Raw genomic sequence first — 8,866 nt, 5'->3', positions numbered from 1 at the left:
CACACGAGCGCGGGGCGCGGACGGGAGGGGCGGGGCGGGAGCGGCCCCGCGGCGCAGGCGCGGAGCGGGCGCGGGAGCGGGCGCGGGGCAGCGGCCGCGCGTGCGCGAGGGGCGGAGGGGGCGCGTGCGTCACCGCGGGAGCGGCCCCGGGACCGGGAACGGGTCGGGAACCGGGACGGGGGAACGGACACGGGGGATGGGACCTGGGGACGGTGCTGGCAGCGTGTGCAGATGGTTCAGCTCTTTGGAAAACGGTTCTACCCGCGCCGTTAACCCACCCCCCTCGGTCACAGGATTGGGGCTGGGTTTGTGCCGTGTTGGGAAACGTTTGGACCAAAGCTGGCGGCGGGATGAGGGAAGGGGGGAAGGTCGGCTCGGTGACCGAGCAGGGAGGCCCCGGCCGTCGCTACCTCCTCGTTATTTTTCTCTTATTTCGCATCTGTGACCTCATACTCTCATTTCTTGTCAGAATCACAGAATCAATTAGGCTGGGAAAGACCTCTGAGATCATCGAGTCCAACCTCAAACACCACCATGTCAACTAGACCATGGCACTGAGTGCCACGTCCAGTCTTTTCTTAAGCATCTACAGGGGCGGTGACTCCACCACCTCCCTGGGCAGCCCGTTCCAATGTCTAATCACCCTTTCTGTGAAGAATTTCTTCCTAATGTCCTACCTAAACATCCCCTGGCACAGCCTGAGGCCATGTCCTCTCATCCTGTTGCCAGTCGCCTGGAAGAAGAGGCCAATCCCCACCTGGCTACAGCCTCCTTTCAGAGAGTTGTACAGATTGATGAAGTCTCCCCTGAGCCTCCTTTTCTCCAGGCTAAACAGCCCCAGCTCCCTCAGCTGCTCCTCATAGGACTTGTGCTCCAGACCCTTCCCCAGCTCCCTTGCCCTTCTCTGGACTCACTCCAACACCTCAATGTCCTTCTTGAAGTGAGGGGCCCAGAACTAGACACAAGACTCAAGGTGTGACTCAAGGTATGCCAAGGACAGAAGTTTTCTTTCCTCAAGGTGCCTGTCAGGGTGTTTAAAAGCTCCCCCAGGAGCAGGAGAAGTTGTTTTTCTTTGACCTTGGTCAGATCTAATCTAAATTTCAATCTAATTCTTGGTAGCAGTTTGATTTAGGACCTCCCACCCCTCTGGTTTCTTGTCAGAATTAAGTCATTAAAGAACAATTCCTAAAAGAAGTGAGTGCAAGAGAAGGAGCTCTTCACACCTGAATAGAGCCATAATGACATCGTTTGTGAAATCGTGGCAATAGCTCTGATCTGCTTAATAATAAACCATTAAAGATGAAGAATTTCAGAGAAATGAAACACAGAACCACAGAACGGTTTGGGTTAGAAGGAACCCTAAAGATCATCTGGTCCCATGGGCAGGGACACATTCCACTAGACCAGATTGCTCCAAGCACTGTCCAGCCTGGCCTTGAACGCTTCCAGGGATGGGGCATCCAAAGCTTCTTTGGACAACCTGTGCCAGCACCTCCCCACCCTCTCACAATTGCTTATATGTGTGAGCTTTGGAGGTACCCGTTTGCATGTTGTTGGATGTGCTTTATTGAGATTTTTGCTTGTCTTCATTGTACAAAACCTGTTATCTGTGTGTTTGGCAGATGCCCAGGGGAAGGCAACGGGCTGTGTGGCGTGGAGCCATTGGCCCTTAAGGTTTGACGTTGATGGAAACCTCGTCTTGGGAGAAAACAGCCCTGTACAAACATGAGTACAAGGGGAATACGGATGTTGGCTTAGTGACGCCGCTGCGCGTTGTCAGTGTAAATATTTTTATTTAATTCTTCTTCTGTTTCAACGATAAAAGAGCAGAAATCAACTTGTGCTCAAAATACAAAATTTCACTTGGAAGCCCAGAATTGGCTGAGGCAGTGTACTGTGTTTTGGTTTTGTTTGCTCATGTGCCAGGGTCCCCTTGCTTATCCAGATGGTTCTCACCACACTCCCATACAAAGATATCCTGTTCATGGCTGCTGCATGGAGGGCACAGCAGTGGATCCCAGAACACCCATGCAGTGCTTTTACTTTATTCTCAGCAAGGGAGGCCAGTTGGAAATCTCATGGCACTTAAAAGGTGTTCACTGTAATACAGGTCCCATATTTTTATGTGGAGTAAGATTACATCTTGTATCCATACAAAATTAACAAATTTTTAAAAAGCACAGGAAGTAGATTTGCCACACCTCACCAGTTTATGCAAATATTTTGTATAAAGCCATTTCTCCTTATTTTTATTCTTTTCTACAGCAGGAATAACAGTTGCTGTATCCCCTTTTTCAACAGATAATTGACACTGATTTTTCATTTGCCACTCCTACAGTATTATCTGTCTGGTGGTCTCAAACAATATAAGAGCACATTTCACTGTTCAGTGTACCTTCTTTAACTACTGACAGAACTGATACAGGGAAAAGGTTCTGATCAACAATGAAACTGTATCTGGTTAGTCCCCCACAAAATAAAGATTTCTAATGAGATCTTTCCTTTGCCAGTTGGGTGCTGAAGACATTGCTGGTGGTGAAGAGGTAAAAATGAAAGGTAGAAAGTGCTGTAGAAATGGAAAAACAAAATGCCAATAAAAAGCACTGGCAAGTAGCGTCAGAGGAAGAAAAGGAAAGTCTGATTCCAAGGGAATACACTGATTTTTCTTTCCCACTCTCTTTCACAACAGCCAGCCACCTGACAAAAAATTGCCTGCTTTTGGCATAAGTCAGCTCTTATATTAGCTTTTGGCATAAGTCAGCTCTTATATTAGCTTTTAGCATTTGTTGGCAATTTTCTCTCATTTGTGCCTGTGGATATAAATCTGGTTATTTATTTGAGAAAATGTGTTGCCAGTAAACAGTGTTAAGTCTCTGAAGAGCTGCATTGTATTGGCCTTCTGATATTTATATGTCCACACAGAGCTAATCAGCTTCAGAGGAAAGTAAAGAGCAGAGCTGTGTTTAGCCTTCTCTGAAGGTCAACGGACAAAATCAGAAGCATCCAAGGTCACGTGAAGCGCATTTTCAAGTTGATTTACGCCACAGTTTATCCTGTTTCTTTATACGCTTTTTTTTTTCTGTGAGCATCAGAATTGATGGCACAAATATGTGAGAAACTTGTCGGCGATCGAGTTAATTGTAATACTGCCTGCTGTGCATACATAGAGCTCATCATACGCTTTCTTTCACCCTGAATTTGCATAACTTTTTTAATTATTACTATAATAAGCATTCACATTAAAAGAATGGTAGAAAATAAATTAGGAAATGCACTTGCAGACTTAATTTGATCCCCTTTATAGTAACATTTTTAATTCAGGCAGCATGACCAATGCAATTTCTTTCCACTGGCTTCATGGCACGTTCAGCACCCACTATGGAGTTAGATAAGACTTGTGTAGCTGATGAAGCTGGTCCCCACAGTATTCCTATCAAAATATATATATTTTATTATCACATTTTCTCCTAATAATTTCTTAGTGTTTGAAAAATATTCCCATTTATCACGTGTCTGTGCTCTCAAATACTGAGGTCTCTTCCCTTCACTCTGCCTGCCCTACCCAGTGCTGTGTGACTTTGATGCACCATTAGTGAAACTGTGATGGAGCCTCAGTGCTTGTCCTGCTGGCAGGACCAGCCAAGTTGCAAGCAGAAAAAGCAAAATAGTCTGTGTAGTCTTGCATGGGGATAAAATAATCAGATTAAACTTCCAGACTGGCTCCTTAAAAAGTAAAATAAATCCTTTTATAACAAGTAATAATTCACTTCTCATAAACCTGTCAGCACCAGCTAGAGCTCAGACTCTATATAAACATACGTACATCTTGGATTAATTACACTTGCCTTCAAATTCCGTACAAGGATAATGCAAGAAAACACTGAATATTCTGATTGTTGGTATTAGTGAACACAATCTCTTGTTTAAGGGGAATTGGATTAATTACCTGGAGTAGAGCCGTTGTGTGTTGTTGTAGGAGACATACAAGCCCCCTCAAGCTGGGCATGTCCCACATCATTACACCACTACAGGCAGGTTCAGAGCCTTCTGCAAACAAGGTGAAATCCTGCCCTTGCCCTTCTGCTTCAGCCTTCTCAAAATAAAGGCCTTACAGTCCTACCAGTCTCTCCTCCAAAAACAGCTGCTTCATCCCCAGAGTCTCATTAAATCCTCCTTTCCGTACCTGCTCAACTTTGCTGTGTCTTTCATGAGCACTGTGTGCAGGTCTGGTCTCCACATCCCAAAATGTGGGCTCATGCTGGTTTTACACAGCTGAAAAATGATGCTGACTATTATGTTCTCTGACACTTTTCCTTGCGTTTTTTCTTTGGCTGCCACATCATTATGAACTGAAGGTATCCAGTCTTCATTTTAAGACATAAAGAGAATAAAAAATTCCCACTTCCCTTGCTCTGTTTCTCCAGTGACTGACCACCCTCATTGTAAAAAACATGCACAGTTTCACATTTTGTGTTCTATGTTTGACATTCTAACTTTGTTTTTCTACCCACTGCTTGCTCCTGTTGCTGTAAATGTCTGTAAGCATCATGTAACTTTGTGCATAATGTACACAAATCTTCTGAATTTTTCATTTTACCAAAAGAAATAGTAACAAAAAACAAAGTGATCCCAGGCTTAGCTACCAGGATGCAGAGATCCTTCAACACAGCGTGCAAGATGAAACTACTTCTCCTGCCTCTCTTTGGTTTTCTTCCTAGGCAAGTGCTAAACCTCAGAAACCAAACTTTGGTTCTCTAATCAGTCAGTTTGCTTGTGACAGTAAGCAAGATTTAGTACGCATTTTTGTTAGCCTATAGAGTGAATAGCTTGAGTATTGTATATTTCAATAAATCATATAGGACTGTCTATCAATAGTACAAAGACCAGAGGAAAAAAATAAGCTTTTTGAAGAAATACATATAAATACTTACATCAGCTGACTTATGTTACCTTGACACTGCCTTTAGTCCATCAAAAATATTTTGGATAATTCTTGAAAAGATACTTTGCTGCATTTGTTGATAAATCTCAAAGTATTAAGTCGGGAGAAACACCTGTATAAATGTCCACATTTTCATTGGCATAATTTAGTTTATGAACACAGAAAACACTGATTCTGTTGGTAGAAATTACAATTTTTCAGGCAGTAGAAAGCATCAACTTTAAAATGCCAGATTTTGTAAAACATTTGTCCTAGCTGTTACCTAGATGTAAAAAGAAATACCTCTGTCGGGTCATACTTATGACGTAAAATGGCACATGTTTGAATCTGGATAGAAATAGTATCTGTGACATAAGACGTGTGGGATGACCAGGTTGTTTAAAGTACCCTGAGCAAGACTACGTAGCAGATGTAGAGTTTATGGTTCCTACATCAGAGAAGTCCTAAGCAACAGCACTTTGGGGTGTAAACAGGGGATATTCAAATAAGGACTGAGCTAAGCAGTTGGTTCTCTTGCATACAAAGTGGAAGCCGTACCCATTTTGGTTGTACTTTAGTTTCTGCCCCCAGCACTGAAAACATCACATGAAGAACTTCTCCACTGAGGTTGGTATGAATTCTGGGCAGAGGGAGCTGGTGGAAACAGACCTTTGTGCACATCCTGTGGTAGCCAGTCACTCACTGGATAGCCCTGATCCTGCTGGATGGCTCTGTCAGCGCTAGAGTTCATGGACATTGCTACTAAATAAAGGTAAAAGGTTTTTAGATTGTTTTACTTTAAGAGAAGAAAGAAAATTAACCTCCCTGTGAGTTGTTCAAAGACTAATCTAAATCCAAAATATCAATTACTGTCTGTGTTTTCCAGCAGAACCTGTTCAAACACAAGTTTGTTGAAGTTAAGGGGTTTGTCACACCAAGAGCTCTGACATTTATTTCTTCCTTGAGCCTTTCCTCGCAAATCTGGAACTGTCTTTTGCTGTATGTAGATCCTTGTCCCCTCCCCACCTTCTCACATTTCCACCTGACACAGTTCAGGTCATGAGCATTTCTCTACTGGATTCCAACCTGCCACTCCCCAGACACATATTGCTCTGTCGCTGTTGCTACAGCTCCTGTTTTCACATCTTCTGTTGTCACCCTTGTCCGTTGCCTGTTATTAAACATTTCTCACACTTGGCATTTGCCCATTTGTCATACATCTTCACCAGCTGCTTGTCAAATAACTGTTGCCCTTCCCAAAACTTTGCCTCTGAGGTTTTACCCCAAATTCATAACCTATCTCTCACCCCATCTTGCTTAACTCCCCCGGTGGGGCACCTTCAGCCTCCTTCCAGTCTAAGCCTCAGTCTCTCCCTCCTCTTGCAGTGCCTGATCCCTCACTGAAACAAGAGTAACAGTGTCTTTGCTCTTTGGCCCTCTTTTATTGGCACCACAAGAAGCCATTAACACATCTTCCTGTCTGTTCCCAGTGTTTGTGTCCTGCCCTTTAGTGCCCACAGATCCACCCCGTGCACAGAAGTGCTGTACACAAACAAGGGGCAGTACTGCTTTGGATGGTACATGAGGGGCTCATTCTACCAGCTCAGCATGTTGTATTAACTAATTGCAAGTGTTAAAATTGCAGTATTAAATGTAAATTGCAACAGTAATAAATGAGCTTTATCCACCAAATCCCCAAATTTTTATATTTTTCTCTGAAAGCCCTTTTATGAGACCTATTACAGCTGTTAGCACTTGCTTTAATTAAACTCATAACGCAGCATGAAGCTCAGTTAACCAGTTTTTAGTTTTCAGAGGAAGTCAGTAAGAAGTTGGTATTGCATTTTTCTGTCATGCTTCACATCCTGTGCTTTGGGTACATTATAAAAATGTTGACAGAGGATTCTATATCTCAGGGGAGGATAAGGGGGACATGAAACTTCTTACTTCTAGGCTGTTTTTTCCAATTCAGTTTAGATTCTTAAGTTTTATAAAAGTATTTGGTGTTTGACTGCAGCCTGGATGTCTTCATTCAAGGAAATGGGTGGTCTCAGCATCTGAGCCAGAGGATTATAAGGCCACCTCACCATGTTCAGATCCCTCTTCGTCAGTCTCAGCAAAAAACTGATTGGTTTGTAGAGCTGAAAAATGCTTGCTGCCTTCAACTAGGACTTAAATCACATCTGCATCAGACACTGATTGGATGGGTGTTCCGTGTACATGCTGCTCCTGAGGGTTTTTTTTTTGTAATTTTAATTCCCAAAGCTATCAGCCCAGAAGAGTTGCATTAGAAAAAGGAAAAGAAGAATGTGGTTTTAGAGAATGCAACGGCACTGCCTTTTGTTGCAGCTGCTTCGAAGTGTCTCTCCATTGACACCTAGTGTCCGTACGGGAAGATCTTCGTAGCCGTGCTGGCAATATTTATCTCTAAATCTTTAAAGATCTTTTAACTTGTGTAGTTATTAAGAGCTTCTATTGATCAAACCAGGTCAGCCAGTAGGTGAGATTGATGGTGCAAACAGAGCAATCTCCCTGCTCCTGACGGTGATATCAGTGACATCAATGCATGACTATGTTCTGAATGGCTCTAGGAACCCATTCATTGCTTTGCAGTGCAAAAATATTATCCTTTTATAAGGTGTCCTGTGAATACATGTAAAATACCTTCAATCTCTATCTCTTTCCTTTCATTGTGAACTAATGAATATTTAATACTAATTTTAGGAAGTATTGTACTTTGTTGTCAGGCATTATTCTAATTATCTTCAATTAAAGATTGAAGATAATTGATAATTCATTGATAGAAATCTCTTCACTGCACTCCATTTTATCACTAAAAGCTATTTAATAAAGAAGTGTCTTTATTTTTATAGTAAGAGTTATATTCATACTTATTTATTTATACTGTAGAAATCCCAAGTGTTTACAAAAGGATTCGTTGTTCTGCGAATCTTGAACTGTGAGCAATTAATCATGTTGTTACTGTACACTTTGCACCATGAGCAACTCTGCCTTTGCAGTACTTCCTCCTGCTCCTTCAGTCAGCCTGAAGTGCTTATGTTGGGGTGTGCATGCAGGGGCTGTGCCAGAATCACAGCCACACCGTGCCTGGTCCTAGACCGATGTGGAAAAGTCCTTCCCTTCCCTGAAAACTCTCTGTACATTCATACTTTGATCATTTCCATTGTTATCTGTTTACAAAGGAGGTAATTCCAAATAAATTCTGCTATGAAAGCTTAACGAGATACGTTGTCATAACATTTGCATTGCAACTTCAGGAAAAGATGACTGGATCAGGGATGCACAGCAGGCACAGCTTCTGTCCATCACTGATTCTGTGTCATCAAGGGGCTTGTGGACTCCACCATTTCTTGACAGTGTTTTGTGATTCATCCCTTTCCAGCTTTTCCTCAATACCTCATAAGCTCTAGAAGAGCTCTCTCTTGAATTGGTGATATAGGTGGCATAGAAGGGTGTTGTCCTTGCTGGCAGGTGGAAGCTACTAACGTGCAAATAATAGATCTTTGCCTTAGAACAGCAGGAAACCTGCTGAAAAAGAGCTAAAACAGCCTTGAACTTCTTCTGTGAAGGTCAGAGGAGAGTGAATCAATATTTCCCACCATTTCTGGAAAAGGAGCTGTCATCAGTTTCTACGGACAGTCACATATTTTCCCTCTTTCTCCTTTCAGTGTTCTGTTATTTAAAAATACTCAACAGTCAGAGTCTGTGTTGAAAGAACTTGCTGAATCAATACATCCAGAATAGGAGTGACAGCATCACTAAGATGTGTCCTGCTTAGATTATTCATAGTTTAACTATAAAGCAAAACATGTGATAATGAGCAATAAAGGAATGTGACATAAATAATTTCATTCAGAGCAGTGCATTAGTGGGGGCACTGGTAAAGCTGCAGCAGCAGCAACCAGAGCCTTTAATTGCAACTGC

This window comes from Neopelma chrysocephalum, unplaced genomic scaffold (genome assembly GCF_003984885.1).
Source record: "Neopelma chrysocephalum unplaced genomic scaffold, ASM398488v2 Primary Assembly neopelma1_147, whole genome shotgun sequence".
Taxonomy (NCBI): Eukaryota; Metazoa; Chordata; class Aves; order Passeriformes; family Pipridae; genus Neopelma; species Neopelma chrysocephalum.
This window is presented reverse-complemented; position numbering follows the sequence as displayed.